This window comes from Acinonyx jubatus, chromosome A2, assembly GCF_027475565.1.
Source record: "Acinonyx jubatus isolate Ajub_Pintada_27869175 chromosome A2, VMU_Ajub_asm_v1.0, whole genome shotgun sequence".
Lineage (NCBI taxonomy): Eukaryota > Metazoa > Chordata > Mammalia > Carnivora > Felidae > Acinonyx > Acinonyx jubatus.
Window position 1 is genome coordinate 43,568,193 of NC_069383.1, and position 20,109 is coordinate 43,588,301.

Sequence of the window (20,109 nt, forward strand, 5' to 3'; positions counted from 1 at the left end):
TTAAAGATCAGAATGGTAGCAGGAACATTCTGGGGTCTTCCCTGCTTGGAATGATGAGCTTAGACGTAAGATGTCATAACCGCTGCAAGTGGGAAACTTTAAGAGATTTTCTTTTTGAAAAATTGGTCAAAAGAAAACATAGCTCAAGACCTAGATGGTTTTATTAGCAAGCCCTTCCAGACTAAGGGATAAATGTACATTTCTGTAACTATAAGATATGGAGAAAGTTCCAGTGCTGAGTTTAGGATGAGCCCTCGCTGCAGTCCTTACTAGTTATGTGGCTTTCTCCAAGTCAACTAACCTCGAGATGTTCAGCCACCTTCTCTCCAGAACATAAAAAAATGTGGGAAAAGATGAGAAAAGATGAGTGAAAGCACATAATATGCAATGGGTGCACTTTACATGTTAGTTGGAATTGAATCTGAGGTTCCTTAGATGGGTGGGCTGGAGGTAAGAGGCAAGAAGGAGGAGATTTCCTACGGCGGCTGGCAAGATCCAGTGTAGCTCAGACTCTAGGATCTAGCCCTTCTGTCAGCACATCTGGTCTTCCTAATTGACATATGGAGCAACAAACTGAGTAGTGTGATTGAGGAGAGTTCCTTGGGGATGCGGTGCCTGAAATGTTATCATTTTATCATTTAGAGATTGCTCCTTGAAACAGCTATTCTTGTGCTTCTCTTTGGGAAGTGAAAAAGCCCTAATGGGCTGACTTTCTTCTAAATTTTAATCATCTATTCTTTTGACCAGAGGAGCCATAAGAACGTGCGTGGGGAGAATGGGTAGTTCGGGAGCACTGTGGAGAAAGGATGTGGTTAAGAGAAAAAGGTGCCCAGGAAAGGGAGGCGAGGGGTGCTGAGGCCGAGTTCTACCAGCTTCACATTTTCCACACCATAGGTTTAGCAACATGGTGTGGTGAGATGAACTTCAGAAACCACTAAAGGGAGAGGTTTGCTACCAGAAGAAAATCTGTCTGAGTCTGGCATCACTCTCCACAGATGGAGCAGGTAGCCCATATGAATTAAGGGGAAACCTACATAATAGGGGCATCCTTAAGAAGGAGGTAGATACTCCTTATCAGAGTAGGGGGAATTTCTTTTAGTAGGACAAAAAACACCATTCATAGGAGACCAGTCTGTGTTGTCTCTTGAAGAAAACAAAATCTTCCTGTAGATTTGTATTTGCTGATAGATGACTCACCAGGAAAAGCAACACAAATATAAAAATATACACGAGTTTATTAATATTCATGGAAATGCACATCTGGTCACAATAAGAAACCATTTTATACCTATAATATTGGTAAAAATTAAAATCTGACAATGCCATACCTAGTAGGATTTGGAGCATAAAAAACTAATCATTCTCAGAGAGAAAAAATTGGTATTATTAATTAGATAGTTTGACATTTTCTTATAAATTTGCAAATGTATATAGCCTAAATCCTAGAATTTCCACTCCAAATAAATACTTACATGTGTGCAAAAAGACACATGTAAAAGAACGATCATATAAAAGTTGTTTTTAAAAACATAACCAGGGCAATCCAAATATGATGGATAGAATAACATCAATTATTCAAACAATCCAAATATGATGGATAGATAAACAGCATGGGCGAATCTTTGAAACATAATGTTGAGTTAAAAAAGTAAGTCACAGAACACTAAAGACTATTTGATACTATTTTTATAAAGTTCAAATATAAGAAAAGCTAAAAATTACATTGCTCAGGAATGCAACTAATATATAGGAACAACATTCAAAAAGCAAAGGGATGATAATGTCAATACAAAATCCAAGGTAATTGTTACCTAAGGAGAGGAGAGAGGGACTGGATAGGGGAAGTAATATATTCCATGGTATTATTAATGTTAGAGTTTTTTTAATCAAAAAATAAGTTTACTTATCTAAAAATGTGTTACTGTTAATAACCAAAAGTAGAGAGTGGAGACCATTCTTTTTCATTTTATCATTGAATCAAAAACATGTATTTAGATTATACAAGTCATTACCAATCTAATTATGACTTGGCTGCAGTAATCCATAATGTTAGGTTTTTTTAATATGTAATATACTTCCAAGGAATAATCTATTATTTAGTTTATTTATTTTATGAGTAAGAGAGAGTGCACATGCATGCATGAAGCAGGGAAGGGCCAGAAAGAGAAGGAGAGAGAGAATCCCAAACAGGCTCTGTGTTGTCAGCACAGAGCCTGACACAAAACTCCATCTTGCGAACTGAGAGATCATGACCTGAGCCGAAACCAAGAGTCAGATGCTCAACTGACTGAGCCACCCAGGTGCCCCATAGTGCTAGTTTTTGATATGGGTAGTGGGTCATCAAAATTTAAATCATGATTCAAACTCATATTAATATTGCAAATATTCCTTTGTATGTTTCAAATAATTATAATGACAAATTCAGTAAGGTCACATTCATATTTATACGTGAATCCAGATAACTCAAAGTCTCTGCTTCATACCTGTTTTAATTCAATCTCTTAAAGCTATTCCCACCCTTAATGAATTTCTGGGAATCCCTCAGAGGTGTCTTATGTGCATCCAGAGATATATTGGCACTCACCTCTACTGTTTACAAGGCCAATAGCTTCTAATGTCCAAGGTGGGCTTCTGTCTCTATTAATGATCTCTGCTGATCTTCCCCAGTTGCCTCAGTTCTCACAGGGTCATGGAGGTTCAACAATCACTTGAGAACAGAGGGGGAGAATGTAGTTTATTCATTGTTACTATGGTATTGTTTGACCTACTCAAACGTGTTGTGGAGTTTACCGAGCTAAATCTTCCATCTCGTATCCAGGGCCCTTCCTTCTCCCATGTTGCCTCCTACCAGAGTGACTGAGCAGGTACCACTTTAGTGCCTTTGGCTCAGTGTACCTGCTCCCCTACCCTCAGCCTTCATCGGGGAACCTCTTGCTGTAATTGGCTCAACTTGCCACCTTCCCTCAGGCAAAGCGAATTCTCTTTCAGGAGCACAGGGGTCACTCCATGCCATATGACTTCTGTTACCATTTCTCCCTGCCCCCACCAATCGCCCTAGACACAACATATACACAGAATTCAAACTTTATTTTTTAGCTATTCTCCTGTTCAACCTCCTATACAAGTCATGACAAGTTGGTGTGAGAGAGTAGATTACTTCAGCCAAATCCAAAACCCTTTTAGTCTGTGTCAATCCTTACTGGAAAAAAAAAAAAAGAAAAAGAAAGAAAGAAAGAAAGAAAGGAAGGAAGGAAGAAAGAAAAGAAAAAAAGGAAAAAAAGAAAGGAAAGAAAATTTTGTATCAGAACAGAAACTGAGAATTGCTCCTTCTAAATACAGGGGATGTCATGTAGGACTTAATGGAAAAGAAGATTGGCTTGACCAAAGAATTGGTAAACCCGAGATGTACCTTTCATAAAGGATAGTGTGTGTGGAGAGGAAGTGGATAGCACTTCCCACCGGACACTCTCAAATATGACCATCCTCAAAGTGGCAGGGGCTAGAGGTGAAGGCAGCCTACTGAACAGTTGATGAGAAGCAAAAGATAATAGTGTCTCTGGGGAAGGGTACGGAAGCTCGTACGGGAAGTAGCTAACTACAGCACTCACTCCCAGCTTATTTTTGGGGGTAGAGAGCATGCTTAATAAAACATGACAGCCCCTGTGGCCATGACATGCCCTGTGGGCATGCCAAGTAAAAAAGGAACATTGCCCAAGGTAGCTTTGACTTGAAGATAAATTCTTTGATGTAACAGGGATCTTGCTAAGCTGTGTCTCTGTATCTCGTTCTCTTTTTAACCCCAAGAGACAATGCTATTTAAGTAGACAACATCTACAGAGTCTATTTAAAGGTCTGTCTAAAGTTTCCCTTCTCTCTTTGTCTGGACTTGTATTCTTTGATAAAGACTCTCTCCTATTTCTGAGTGAAATCCCCTCATTTCCCAGACCGGAAAAGTGATGCCTCACCCGATAAAGTTGAGCAAAGGAAGAGAAATCATCCAACATGATAAGATTTGTAAGTTAAAGGAAACATACGGATCAAGGCTGAGTGCCATTTCACAGTGGCCATGATTTCCTGTTGCGTGAGCATCACTGACTGACAGTCCCAAGTGCTGCTTCTCCAGACCTATCCCAGCATTCACACGGAGACAGCTCTTCCCATGGGCTACTCCAGCACTGATGCAGGGCCATTCGTGCCAGACAAGAGATTCTCTTAACAGGTGGCTTTGGCTAAAGAACTCACCATCTGCCTCACCCAAACTTTCTTAGAACTTTGCTGTAGTCTAAGAACCCGTTTCTCCTTCCTTCCCCTCCTGCACAGGTGTCAGACCTCTTGGTTGGAGCCATTTCCCACCTTCTCCTGTTCTTTCTCCTTTATCTTTCACAGGCGTTTTCCCTAAATTTTTTTGAATATCTACATCTGTCTTAGAGTGCACTGAGTAGAGAACATGAACCCACACAGAAATAAAAAAAGATTACAAATTCATCACATTTTGAGGGAACCTGCATCAGTGTAAAAAGGCTAACCCGAGACTTGGCAAATCTGCATTCAGACCATACATACAACTGCTTAAAACATTTCTAATGGAGACAAGAAATGTTCTGAATACTAGAACCTATCAATCCAGCTAAAGTCTGGCTCACTCTTGTGGAACCTGGGGGGGGAAGGATGGATATTAAATATATAGAGAATAGATCCAAGAGAGCCAATACATGTGCTATAAGAAACCTAGGGAGAAGATCAAGGCGATAAGAGAGAATTAATGATTAAAGAAATAAAAACATTCCCCTGAGACCCCGAGATTAAAGGGGTCACCTTCCTGCTCCAGATTCTATCATTCAAGCAGCACAAGAAACAACAGCGTCACATTCTTAATTGCCTGAGGGCTCTAGAAAGAAGTGGTTCTAGAAAATTCTATCATAAATTCCAACCTCTACCAGTCATGTACTTCATAAGCTTAGGAGCAAAGAACAAGATTCAAAGAGATGGATTAAGTTGTAGTTTCTAATTAATCATTCTAAGAGACTGGATACCAGCTGTAACTTATTTGGAAACCTAGTTCCAAAATCATCTGTTAGTGACATAGCATGAGCATCATGCTATCAAATCACAAGGAAACAGGTGGTCTTCATGTGATGTGCTTCCTCTGTGTGGAAAACTGGAGATTGATTTTCTACAGATTCTTTTAAAAACCAGGTTATTATTTTTGTAAACTTTTTATCAAAACTCAAAGGAGATCCTCTTAGCTACCTCTACGATAAGTCTGTCAGTAGGACCGGAATATGTGACTGATTACTTAGAGATAAGGCAAGGTGTTTGGTGGTGAAAATATTATCACCATAATTCACTTAGCTCTGCCCAACCACACGATATGTCTACATAGCTATTTGTGTCATCAAGGTCACATCCAAAGCCCAGTTAGTAGAATCCCACTCTGACATTTCTTTTTGAAAACAATAAGATAGGATATACTCAGTATCATTCGCTTCCAGAAGACAGATCTAGTTGTTAATCATTGGTGCCTTCACTGCTCATATCTTATACTCAAATTAAACTGATTGCCTTTGATGGACAGGAGAAACAGAAATCAGGGAACAGATTGCAATTTCAGGTTATCACGCTCTAGTTATTACCAATAGCTATGAATGCAAAAATTGTATTAAAACATGTGTGTCTCATTTCATGCACCACAGTCCCCATGATTGTTCTGTTAAAGGCTCTGGATTTTGATTTTAATACATTAATGTAACCACTCTGTATCTCTTTATAGAATATATTAAAAACCTATATTATTTGGTTTGTGATATATGAAATTATTTTCCAGTGAATCACATATCCTCATTAATAAATACCATATAGGTACACTATATGGGCATTATGAATTTTCAGAGAACTAGAACAAAATCGATTCAACGCTAAAATAGTCCTGAAAAAAGTTAATACCGTAGATTTATACACTTGGTTCTACTGTAAACTTTTAAAGTCCTGACTTATTTCATTTTAATAAATCTTTTAAAATAAATTTTTTGTTAATTTTTAATTTTTATAAAAATTTTATTAAAGTTGAATATTTAAGAAAGGGAGGAAGGGAGTTGAAGGAACTTTTGATGATTTATTAAGATATGAGTACTAGCTACTTCTTTTTCATGGAGACAATGGGAAGCAAAAACGAGTACTGAAATTATGGTAGAAGGAAATTCTCACCAGGAAGTGTCCCCATGACTGCCTGCCAGCCCAGAGGATTTCAGAGAAACACAGATGGCCCACTAAAGAAGGAAAAACTCGGGCTCTATCCCGATGGTATACCATAGAAGAGGTGACATCATTGCTATAGAAGTGATGGGAAAGAAGATGTGATTTGGGTAAGTCCCACTAAACGGATCGTACAAATGTTCCAGTGGTCCCTCCTTCTGACATGGCAGTGCCTGGACTGTACTGGTTAAGAAATAATTTGAATATCACTCCTGGGTTTGAAGGGTATTGAGGCCATTGGCAAAACGAGACCAATGCAGCTTATTTACTGCATCATAGCTATGCTGGACGCTTTAAGCTGCAAATAACAGCAATTTAAGTGGGCTGAAATGAGGAAATGAAATGGTTTACGTATTACAAACTAGAGGAAGCCTGGCTCTCAGGTCATTTGCCTGCTATCCCCTGTCCTCTGTCCTCATCTCTGTGTCCGCTACCTTCCAGGCTATCAGCAAGGTGGCTGTAGCAGTATTTTCCCTCTGTATGTCCACAGCATCATCCATAGGGAGAGAAACCATTTATCCCGAAGGCTCTGTCTAAATGTGGCAAAACTTTTCTCAAAAAACTTGGATAACCTTCCACCAGAGTCTTTCTGACCTGTATTGGAGTCCCATACACATTCCTATAGCAATTCCATAGCCATTAATTGGCTCAGGCTGGGGTTTCTGAACTAATTCTCAGCAAAGACAATGGTGTAAAAACAATGTTTCTCATATTTACGTGTGCCCTAGAATCTCCTGGAAGGTCTGGCCCTTCAAGTTTGTGATACAATAGGTCTGGGGTGGAAACAGAATTTGCATTTCCAAAACTATAATTTTAGACAAGGCTTATTTTTTCCCCAGGTTATACTGATGCTTCTGGCCCCAGGATCACCATTTGAGAGACACTGGATTAGACCAATCAAAAATGCAGATTATGGTTCAGGAAAGGATTCTGCAGTTTTAACAAGCTCCCATGTGATGTTGATGTTGCTGGTCCGCAGGCCACTCATTGAGTAGCGCAGCCTGGGAGGCCTCACACCCTTTCATCCCAAGTCATGTCTCTTCCCCTTTCCAGAGTATACTCTCCCCTCCTCCAACCCTATGCCTAGAATCCTTTTGTAGGGTGAGCATTTCCTCCTCCTGAAGAATAAGGAAACAGCATACCTGACAATAACCAACAAAGGGTTATTAGACAACCCCAAGACCTATCTTTAGCAGGTACATCACCCTCTGGGGTTCAGGGGTAAGGGAAGCAAAGATGCATCACTGTGGTGCTATGGTCCAAGCATCTCAGACCGAGGCAGCATCCTCCTGGCTGAAAGCTTGGTGTCAGGAAAACCAGTAAGACTTGATCTCAAAAGGTCAGTATAATCTTAAGTGAAATGAGGGAGAGCTTTTTCATTTCAATAGCATCCTTCTTGAAAAAGGCTCAATCACACTATAGTGAGCATTGCAATTTATTACAGAAATACCATGATATGAGTGATCTCTTTACTCCTAATGCACTAGTCCTGGTCTGGGAGGGGAACATGTCAGATGGGAGTGATATAAAAATTCATCACTGTTCTCTGCCTTCCCTTTTGTCTATTCTTTGCTTAAAATGTTTTATTTAGGAGCCACAGGAGACAGTAGAAATGAATCACCTCCAAGCCCTCTATGACGGCAATGAATTATACTCATGAGAAACGATCACGTCTAAGGCAGGCAGGAGGGCCAGCGCAGGTAATCACAGTGCAATTACAGCATTAGGCTGAATAGCACTGGGCCAGGCCAGATGATGTATGACTTTTCTGAAGGAGAACAGGGTAAGAGCACTTGGCAGCAATGGCTAAGGCTTCCTTCGATCATCAAACATCACACTGGATTTTCTCAAGAATGAGGTGAAGCACTTCCATAAGGCAACTTTGACCATGTGGCATGCTAAAGCAATCGCTTACTAAATGGAGCAGGTCAAAGAAAGAGAAAAATAAACCGAGAGAAGACCTGGATATTGTACCCTTTGGACTATCTCCAGCAGTGCGAGAAGCCCCATGAGCAAGAGGAAATGGAGACAGAGGAAGTGGATGTTGGCTGATTACACGCATTGAGGAGAATGGCATTAAACATCTTGCCCTGGTAGCTGCTCTTCAAGAGTGAGCAGAGAGGTCAGATGTCTGGGTCTATTGATTAAAATCCCAGCAAAGTAGGAAGGGCTGAGAAGTTGGCTAAGTGGAACCAAAGGAGAGCAGAAGGAGAATGGGGAAGAATGTGAGGGGAGTATGTGTGAGCTTTGATAGCTGAGATGGAATCTGGGGTGGGCCAGTCTCCACGGGCTGTGATGCTTAATGTTCAGTGGGAGGAGAGGGTGCATTTTATTTATTTAGTGACTGTAATCACTCCTGCATTCAGAGCGCTTAATCTCATGGAAAGTGGCTCTCTTATGAATGTCTCTATTGAATATGGAACACAAGGCTTTGGCATAGTCTGAGAGAAGAGGGTTAAGACAAAGCAAAGATAAATTGCTCTGGTTAATAATGAAATGGGAATCTTGGACATTTAATAGGAAATAGGGGCCTGGGGATTGAGAGAAGAGATAGGACAAAGTTCTTATGGGGGAAGACAGAGAAGTCAGCAATGTGGTGAGAAGCCAGGTCCCATAAGGAGTGACATATCAAAAGGTTTCTGTGGGTTAGAGAATGGCTGATAAGATATTAGGAATAGTGACTCCTGACAATGCAATTATAAGCCTCCTGTTCTGAGATTACAGAGATGTAATCTCTCTGATATCCCCAAATATTTTCAGCAGAAGTCAATTAGATACAACCTGTCTTGTATTAGTAATGGCTTGGGGGAATAATTTTAAGTGTGCAGGGTCCATGTTTGGGCGAAGTCGGTGTATTCCTTACTTCAGCTGCAGATATATGAACTAATGGATTACCAAAAGGAAACAGGAACTCTCAGATGGAAGCAGAGGATTGATAAATATTTTCAAATTATTAGCTATATATAGCTCATTAGAGGCTTTAAAGAGCCTTTTGGTTTGTTTTAAGTAAACAAGATTTGCAGTACCCCTGGAGATATGAATTGCCCTTATAATTTTGAGAGTTATTTGCTTAAGTAGTCAGAGAGACTGTTTATAGGTATCTCACTGAAATGACATACTGTGTTCGCATCTTGAAATAATGAGAATGGGGAAATAATTTTCAACCAGGCCCCAGCCTGGAAGATAGTCTTCGCTAACCTTAGAAAACCGTTTCCACTGCCTCAGCATGTGTGGAAAGGGAAGCGGTGCTGTCGAAGCACATCGTGGCAGACCGCGTCCTCGGAGAGACAGGAAGATTCCGGACCAGGAAGTACCGTCTCCCAACAACCAGGACAGGTGTTCTGCAGAGAGCGTCAGAGGAACCAGTGGCTTCACCCGCTCCATTTCGAGAATGAATGAATGAACGAAGAGTCCATATGGTCAACTATGGAGATGATAGTGTGCAGTGACTAGGAAAAAGGACCTTGGGGGCAAGAGGAAAGATAGAAACTGACGAGATCTGAGGAGACAGAAGAACCAGGCAGAACAGAGGATTTTGCAATTCTTGGTGGAGACTTAGAAATTTATATCAGAAGCTCTTATGTGTCATTTATAATGTGTTATGTGTAATTTTCCTTAAATTGTCTGTATAATGAATTATGTATACAGTTCTTATTCTAGTGCCAAAACACGGGTTCTGTCATTGTCAACAAGTAGCTTGTGCTGTTATCATAAATGCTTGGGCTACAGAAGCCCTCCAGGTATTAATGTAAACAGACACCTTCCAGACACAGTCGCTTATACCCAATCCTCACCCATCCACATACACAGGTAGACACACTATTATAGAAGATTCTGGGACTCAAAATGAACATAAAAGTTAGAGAGCCTGTTTATTTTTGAATCTAAGCCAAAAGTACAAGGTCATCAACGCACACACACACGCACGCGCGCAGAGAGAGAGAGAGGAAAAACAATTCCATATGAAAAAAATTGAGGGGTAGAATGCTAATTAAAAAAATCAAATCTGTTTTGTGGAAATTTCAGTGCCAGTTTGTTTTTCTTCTTAAAATGATCGCCTGCCTTCCTTCAGTGAGGAGAGATTGCATTGAGGAAATTACATTTTTAGAGAATCTGAACCTCCACATCCTAAAATTATCTAGGGAAAGTATTGCTGAGTCTATTTTATCAGGAAAGATAAGATAAAAGAAAAATATTCTAGGAAAAAAAAGAACAAAGGAAATAGATAAAATATAAGTGGCTAAGAAACACATAAAAAATGTTTAAGCTCTCTACGAAGCAAGAAATGCAAATGAATACAAAACACCATTTTTTCACATCTCAAATTGGCAAAGTTAAAAGAGAATGAAAATGCCTATTATTGGCAAAGGCATGGGAAAACTGGCTTTTTCTGGCACTCTGGTGGGAGTAGCACACGGACAGCCTTCTGGCAGGAGTGTTGGCCTGAGTATCAGGAGCCATAAAATGCACATAGACTTTGACCCCATAATTTAACTTCCAGGAACGCTTCCCCAAAAAACAATGAGATAAGCAAATAAAAGATGTTCACTGCAATATTGTTCATGATGATTGATTTTTTGTTAAGTTCCAACAGTAAAAATTATTTCAAAATATGATGGCACACCAATACAATGAAATATAATTCAGCCACTTAAAATAAAGATGTGATTAAATAGACATTATCAACATGAAAAAAATGTGAACAATGTATTACCATGCAGACAAGCAGGTTATGAAAGAGTAGAAAGTTTTACACATACACACGCACATACACATGAGGGAAGGAAACAAAGGAAGAATTTGCACCAAAAAGTTAAGAATCAATGGCTTATTATATGTGGGAGGTGAGATTGTGGGGTGGGGTTTCTCCTTATGATTTATCTGTACTAATAAATTTTCTATAATGAACATAAATTAATTATGTATTATTTGTAATAAAAAGAAAAAGAGTACATTCTTTCACTTCTAAGGGAGGTTGGATTATTTTGTAACTAAATTAATGTTATTATTATTTGTGATTGTTTTTCCTAATAACAACACAACAAATAGGAATGTCTTTTTGTACGTGATCTGTATCTAAATGGGTCTCTAAAAGGCTAAAAACCCCTTTCATATTCATCTTCATAATAAATGTGTAGGAGGACTGAGGTCAGCTGTGTTATAAGTAGAGAAAATAAGACAGGCAGCGAAATTTTCTCTTGGGTTTAAGGAGGAATTAGAAATAGCTCTAAGAGGGCTTGCAGGGGGCTCAGTCAGTTGAGCACTGGACTTTGGCTCAGATCATGATCTCACGGTTCATGGTTTTGAACAGAGCTTGCTTGGGATTTTCCCACTCCCTCTCCCTCTCTCTCTCTAGTCCTCCCCCACTTTCACTTTCTCTCTCTCTCAAAATAAATAAATTAAAGAAGAAGAAGAAGAAGAAGAAGAAGAAGAAGAAGAAGCATCTCTGAGAAAAGAAATGAAAGACCCTAGGCTGTTGTTTTGAATAACAGTTGATTTCCCCATGGATGTCAGTGGTAATTGTGTCATCATTGCAGCCTGAACACAGTGTGTTATTTGTCACGCAAAAAAAGAATCCAAAAAAAGATGTTTTACAAGCATCTTCCTTGAGCTAGGAACACATACATGTATGGATGGCACTGACACTGGCATGTGCCTCATGTTTCACATTGGATAGATGCTCAGGTTGTCCTCTGAGCCCAACGTGTCCTTAAAAAGAGATCATTCTCCTTCCACCAGGGTGAACCCCCCCCCCCCCAGTAGGAAGGCTTTAGCAGCTCCTGGTGAGAAAAAGAACACAGAATGGGACATAATCAGGTTTCTCTCTTAACATCCCAGAGCCTTACCGCCTCCATAATGAAGAGAAGCTAACTGAGGAAGGGGCGAGAAAACCGGTGCATGTGATATGCACGATGCCAGGCTCCTGGTAGGGGCTGAGCAAGACTGGCCCTCTCTCCATAGACTTCTACACCATCTGCCGCTTGTTCATTCCCCGCCCTGCAGGAGGATGTGGTTCCCTCATAACTTTAGAGTTAGAGCCATAACTCTAAACCCGGATGAGCTCAGCCAAGGAGCATGGACCCTAAAGTCATGAGTGTTAAGCTTCAGGGATCTTCCTTACAGGGGCCCATTGGAGAGCTGGGAGTTTTGCTGAGAGCTGCAGAATGTTCTACATGGAGATGGGAAGACAGGTTACAATAAAAAGGGTTTCTGGATAAGTATCCCCAGTAAATTGCCTGGAAAGATCTCAAGGGGAAGAAACATGAATCTCCAAGGTCCCAGTAATCTGTTATGATTTTTTACATTTACTTTTATATCTAATTGCATGTTTGTATTTCTGTAGCTTTTAAGAGGCATCCCAAAATTGTACAAACTCTAGTCCTCACAAAGCCTGGATCATCCCTGAGATCTTAGTTTACCTCTACTGCCATTCCCACCTTGGCCTCTGCCTGAAGTGACAGCGACGTTTCTATCCCCAAGGCAGTCCACTCAAATATGAAACAGTTCTAAACAAATATGTCAATGGAGTCTCTATAGCCTTAAAGTCCTGCTCCCAGGGCCTGTTTCTGCTCCCTGGAACCGCACAGAATATGTACTAGCGCTGAAGTTGTTTGCCAGTCCTCACACCCAGTCTTTAGCCGTCTTTCATCGCTTTGCAACCCCCAGCCTGCTGCAGTCTCTCTTCAGGTGGTGCCTGCAACTGAGCCCAGCACAAGAGGTGTGGGCTGACTCACCAGAGCATGGCAGGCATGTTGTTACCACTTCCGTAATGCTGGGCACTCTAAAAGTAATCACCCTAAAAGGTCAAGTTTTTCCCTAAGGAAATAATGGTAATGAATTTTAGTGTGACATTTCCAGGGCCAAGACTGCTGCAGCCGACTCACTGCCTGTTGGTTGGAAAAGAGCTGTACCCACACGGACCGAATTCTGCCTGCTGTGCGGAAGGTTGGGACTGAGGTCAGGCACAGTCAGGTTCTAACATGGGGGGGGGGGGGCAGCCCCTGCGTGGGACCTGTGCGCTCAGAAGGAGCCATCTTTGACGGCCTCCTTCAAGTTTGTCAGGGTCTGGTTTCCACACTGCCTTCTCTCATTCCTTCCACTGTGGTCTTGACAATGGCTGTGACAGTGCATTACTTCAAGTTGTCGAAAGGACGCTTTTTGGATTATGTGCTCATAGGGAGAAGTTGCTTTCTCTGCTTTGGCTACCCACAGCCTCCACCCTCCCCCAGTTAAAGGAAGAATGAAACCGATCTGCCTCCTCCTAAAAGAAGGTCTGAAACTGGAAGGGGCTGTCTTGGTATCTTTGCCCCAGGATTTCCTGATAAATAAGGACCCTCTGCTGATGTAATGCAAAGTGTCGTTCCAGAAGCCAGTTCTGCAGTAGGGATAGATTAACAGAACAGGCATGACACCAGACATGGCTGAGATGTAGTCAAGGTACCGATGCATCCAGGCACCACTGATGGGCTCTCTGACTCTTCAGTTCGCCTACATACACACATACACACACAAACACACACACATACACACCACCCCACACACCACACACTTGTACCATGGTGGCAGCCTGTGGTGAACTTTCCATCACGGTGCAGATTGTAAACTGAGGCACAGCCGTAGAGCTAACAGGGGATAAAATGAAAGTGGTGTCCCAATTGAAACGAGCCAATGCAGGCAGTTCAAGCAGTTTCTATATATACATTTTATTGCTGCATTTATCAAGTAGGAAAACCTTAAACAAGTGAAGATATTTCTGGCATTTTCACACCCTGTTTGCTCTGCCCTGTGAATGTAACTTGATTTTGTCTTATGTCAGCACCCACAAGTTAGAGCACTTCCCAAGCCAAGAGCCTCCATAGATCCAGCTCTCAGTTACTCAGAGCCTGTTAATGTTAGCGCAATGGAATTGCACCGTTTGTGATCTGCCATGACCTGTGAAAATTCAGATTAACTGGGAGAGGGATAACTGCTAACAACAGTAAAAGACTAAATTTCAGTTTTCGGAAACAAGCCAAAATTGATTAAATGGGCAGATTGGTTTTGACAGCTCGTAGTTTGAGTGTCATGAAATAAACAACACTGGTTAATATGTTCTGTCATGGAGGACCAAGCAGATGATATTTCATGTTTTTTAGAACTGACCGAGATGACAAAACATCACACTAGAACAACCACTGAACTAACTACTTGCTCATTCCACCCAGAGCTTAACGAAGTCCAAGTGAACTGAACTTACTCTTCATTTTCTTTCATGCACCAACCCACCCATCCATCCAGTCACCTGCAAAACCAGTTTGTCAACCAAATGAGACAGTATAGAGGTATCTTCTTGTTTTGAGAATACAGTCATTTTGTCAAGGTCTGACACATACGACATGCTCAATAAATGCTTCTTTGGCCATTTGGTCTTCAGGGCTTCCTTGATTCAAAAAGCATATTCATTCAACAAATTTTGTTTTCGTGCTTTCCACATGCCAAGATCTATTCCTATCACCCTCATACAACAATGAACAAGACAAAGTGCCTTCTTGTATCGATATAATGTTGGGGAGGTGAGGAAGGAAGAAGAGGTGGCATAAGGAAAGGAAGGGAGGAAGTTATCAGTCTGTGACCAATGTTATGCAGAGAATAACTAGGATGCTCTGGGAATAAAAAGCAGCTAGCATTGCTATTTTGATACGATGCTTAGAGCAGACATCTCAAAGCAGATGACATTTAGTTGAAATCTAAATGAAGAGAAGGAGTCATCTGTGGCCAGACCAGGGGGAAGCCTTCCATGTAGAGTTAACACTGAGAGTTAATGCTCTAGGGTAGGATTGAGCACTGAGTGTTCATGAAAAAGGAAGAGAAACAGTGTAGCTGAGATTCAGATTCATTTAGAGCAGTGCTGTCCACGGTAAATATAATGCAAGCCACCATACATAACTTAAAATTCTCTAGTGGCCATATATATATATTACAAAATAGGTGAAACTAATTTTAATAATAAATTTTACTTGATCCAATGTATCCAAAATGTTATCATTTCAATATGTAATCAATACAAAACTTACTGAGATATTTTCATGCCCTTTTTTTTCATTCAAAGCATTCAAAATCTGGTATATATTTTACACATACAGCACATGTCAACGTGGACTAACCCTATTTCAAGGGCCCGATAGCCACATGAGGCCAATGGCTTCTAAATTTGACAGTTCAGATTTAGAAGTTTGTAAGATAGGATAAAGAGCTTGGATTTTTGCTCTAAGCCATTGGAGGGTTTGAGCAGGAGAGTGATATTATCTGATTTACATTTTTAAAAGGTCATTCTTTGTGGGCTGCTTGTGAAAAATGGATCATAGGGGGACTACAGGAGGAGAGAACCAGAAGTCAGAGCAGCAGCTGGGAAGCCACTGGGTTGGTGCAGTGAGGGAAATTGGTGGTTTAGACTGAAGTAAGAGGTGAGTAAGGAGATGGAGAGGCTGGATTTGGCCCATGCACGATATGCAGGGTAAAGGCTTGTGGGTCACAGTGTTGAAATCAATACTTCTATATATACATTGGACTCTGCCACACTTCGTAAATTACACAGACCTTCAAAATGTTGTTCTACTATTAAATAATGCCATGAGGACTGTGCTAGTCTTTGCTGAGTGTAAGATCCCCAGTACCAGGTCAAATGATAATGATCCATGCCAAGAAAACAGAATTAAAGCACAGGATGACTTAACACTGAGCCTGGAGCAGTGAAAAGAAGAAAGTGTAGACTTCACTAGCACTGGCCTGTAAGATTCCCTCTCAATTGCCTGCCTATCTGTGGCCTGCTGTAGAAGCCTAAATTTCTTAGGATCCTGCCCTTGCCCCATTTCAGCTCTGCACAAATCACTGCAAATATCTCCTACCTTTGTTTTTTGTTTTTTTGTTTTTTTTTTTTTACTCTCTTCCAAGAGAGACACCAGGAAGTAAGTAGTCCAGCCTCTCATCCATCTCCAGTCTCAGCTTCTGCCCTTCCCAGTCCCTCAGCCAATGAACCTCAAAGTGAGACAGGGCCACAGAGGAGAAGGAAAAAGGGATCTGCTCAGAGAAACTTCTGAGCCATTGTGGAAACACACAAGTGGGGAGACAGCCAGAAAGCCAAGGCAGAAACAAGCAACATACCTAAATAGTCCACAGAATTAAAGGTCCCATGTTTACATAACTCTCTACAATCTGCTGTGTGCTTTCCTATATTTCCTTTAGTCTGCAGGAAGACCCTGGAGGTAGGTGTTTTTTCAAACAGTTTCAAGAAAGGAGCTGACTCATCTGAGCTCATACAACCTGGAGGAAATGGAACCAGGGGCTCCGAATCAATCCCTCAATCCCATTACACCCATGCCAAGGTAGGAATGAGTCTGTGTGGCCACGCTGGGGAGCCAGCCGTGATCAGGCAGCTGTGCAACACATAGGGAAGTCATACACACCAGGGATCAGTCTTCCATACTGAGCATGGAAGTCATTTAGATCAGGCCACGTGCACGCCGGGCACCTTTTCCTCATTTGTGTCTTCTCGAATTTGAGTTTCAGACACTGTGTGTCAATAAGTGAAGTGCTGCTCTGAACTGAGGCTATCAGTAGCATCTGGGATCAGCCCTAGAGTGGAGAATCTGGCCAGGGCAGGATGGAAAATGTTTTCCATCACAGTTTATTTAAATATTTCCAAATTAAGCTGACCAACCTTGAAATGCCTCGGAAAAGACAACCAAAACCCCTAACACCCTAAAAGAAAAAAAGCAGCTAAGATACATGAGCTATTTATTTCCTTTCATTTGTGGTTCTTGTCTAGATCTACATAGAAAAACATTTTTAATACGGGCTTGTTTCACTCTGTTTCCATCACAGAAGTACCATATGAAAACAAGTTAACATCAGCCGATGCAGCATTTACTATTGGTAAGGCACACCTCTGAATGTTGTACATTTAATCTTAGTAACAACTCCTATAAGCAAGGCCCTACAATTATTCCCATTTTACTTATGAGGAAAAACAGAGGAAGAGAAGAGCAGGAAGTTGGTAACTGGCATTTATTGAGCACTTACTAAAGGTTCTCCACTGAAGGGAGTGTCTTGTACATTCTGAATTAACTCCTGAGTCCTCCCGCAACGCAAGGGGTCCTGCTGTGCACATTTTACATGTGAATAAACTGACTCAGAGAGGCAAGCAACTTGCCAGAATTCATAGGACTCTATAATAGAAGCAGGATTCAAACCCAGGTCTTGCTAGTAAGTTCTGCTACTGCTGCAAGAGATCCTCGTGATTAGAGTGTCTCATATAAAACAATTCGGTGATGTGGAATTGAAGAAGACCATTATGTTCTGGTGCACGAACAGCATGACTCTTCCTTCACTGCCTTTTCATAATCTGGCTCACCGCTCTGTTCATTTGGCTGCTTAATAGGCATTTATTGAGTGTCTCCTGCACGCAGAGCACATGTACATCATTACCCTTGCTCTGTCTCTGAGCATCTGCCCCCAACTTGGTCATGCCCAGTCTGGGATGATGCTATGCAATAAACCCAGGCCAGAACTGCTTTGCATAGCTGAAGAGAGAAGGGGGATATTTATTGACCAGAGCCTATCCATCAGGCTCTGTGCTAGGCACTAGCTAGTAATCTAATACCACAATCCCAAGAAGTAGGTATTTGACACTCATTTTATTATAAAAGTGGACACCAAGGCTCAGATAACTTAAGTGACAGAGCTATAAAGCACCGAATCTTAGTAAAATGATATATATGCTACTTCCAATTGGCTACCCAGTGAAAATTAATGATAACAGCAAACACACACACACACACACACACACACACACAAACAAAAAACAAAAAAAACAAAAAAAAATCAAAGACAACCTGAAGAGCTCTAGGCTTCTTAGGGTCAAAGCTAGTTATGAAACCTCCCTGTCCACCCCTTCTCCCCCCAACCCCCCTCCAAAAAAAGAAGGAAGGAAGGAAAATCATTTATCAATTATTGACTCAGGACTAGGACAAGATAGGTTGGGCAAACAACTCAAATCATATTTTGAATATTTGGGGGTCAGCCAAACTCTCAGGATACTCTGCCAAACTTATAAACTCATTCAAAAAAAAAAAAAAGCCCATGTGAAATTGATGGGAAATAGGCTCCACATGTGTCTTGCTCATTAGCTTAAAGTTGAAAACACATCTTTTCAAGAGCCACTGGCGATGCAAGAAATCTTTTGAGAGAGGGCTCTCCAATGATCCTCACCCCAACATAAAACAGGAAGAAAATCTTTCTAAAGTTGATTGAGGAGGGCACCTTTTGGGATGAGCATTGGGTGTTGTATGGAAACCAATTTGACAATAAATTTCATATATTGAAAAAAAAATAAATAAAGTTGATTTTCTGAAAAACAGGATATTATATGTGACAAATGCCTTTACCCAGAGGTCTAAATGTGACTCCACCTGGAAATTATATATAGTTTTTGATTGGGGCTATGAAATGGGACATTTCCTAAACCTCATTCATTCATTTATTCACTCATTCATTCACTCATCTATTCATCAGATATTTTCAACTCCTGGTTTATACTAGCCATTGGGCGGGAAGCAGGAGATATTTTTGTGAATGATATATCCTCATAACAAAGCTGAGGTTTGAACTTTCCATTTATTCTACCTTCACTTCCAAGAGCACATGGTTGGGGGCCATGTGGCAGCTGCTGTTATCTTCCAAATTCAAACAGAATATAAACCTTTTTTCCATTTCCAGACAGAACATTTTGCCTTCACATCCCCTCTATGAGACCATTTAGTCTGATATTTATTCATGCATCCATTTATTCACTCAGCCAACAATAATTAAAATGTGCTGAAGAGCAGTATACAGTAAAGTATAATGTAAGCTCCAGGGCAGGCTGACTAGGCTTTTCTCCTTACTAGCTATGCAACCTCTCCAAGGCTCCATTTCCTCCCCTGTAAAATGGGGCTTCTAACAGAACCTCCTTCAAGAACTTGTTAGGAGGATTTAATCACACACAGGGCACCTGACACACTCAATAAAATGGTCATTGTTGCTATCGTTGTTACTGTTATGTGCCATGACCATAATCAGACAAATCAGGCAAATCATAAAATCAGATGAAATTTACAAAGGGACCTTGCAGGGACAAACACCACACATGCACCGAAACAGAAAGAAGTGCACTGTATCTGGCAAGCCTAATGTGTCCAGCAGCCTTGAAGCACTCCAGCTTGCAGCCACTTCATTTTTTGCCTGAGTGAACATTATACATAATTGATCACACTGCACAGCCCATACCTGAGAAAGCTGTTAGTTCAATAATTCACCTTGTCTGCTTGCATAACACAGACGTGACTCTCACAAGCTGGCCTGAGCAGCCATTAGCCAGGAGATGCAGTGCTTATGTGATGGTTCTAGAAGAAGTAGCCTGAGCATATCCCGGCACTGGGAGGTGAGACCACCCCTCTACACAGTGCTTTGGAAAAACAGGCCCACAGTGAATATGGACAGATATCAGGGGCAGGAAATGAACTTCTTCCCCCAGGATGGGATGTGTGCTTTTTCAGTTTATAAGGATTAAACTTAGCAAATGATGTTGCCCAGAAGAAAATTGTTCCCTAAGGAAACTTGAAAGAGAATAACAATGTTCCAAGTAGGGTCAATTTACTCATTTAAATGGTAAATAATCATGCAAATGTGGATGAATGAAATTATCACAGCTTTAAACTCTATCTTTGGGACAAATAGAATGGTAAGGAAAGAGGAGTAAAACTGATACAGGAAACAGGAAATAATCACAGATAAATGACTTGAGTATCAGAGAAGAGTCTAGAAAACACGGGCCAGTATTCA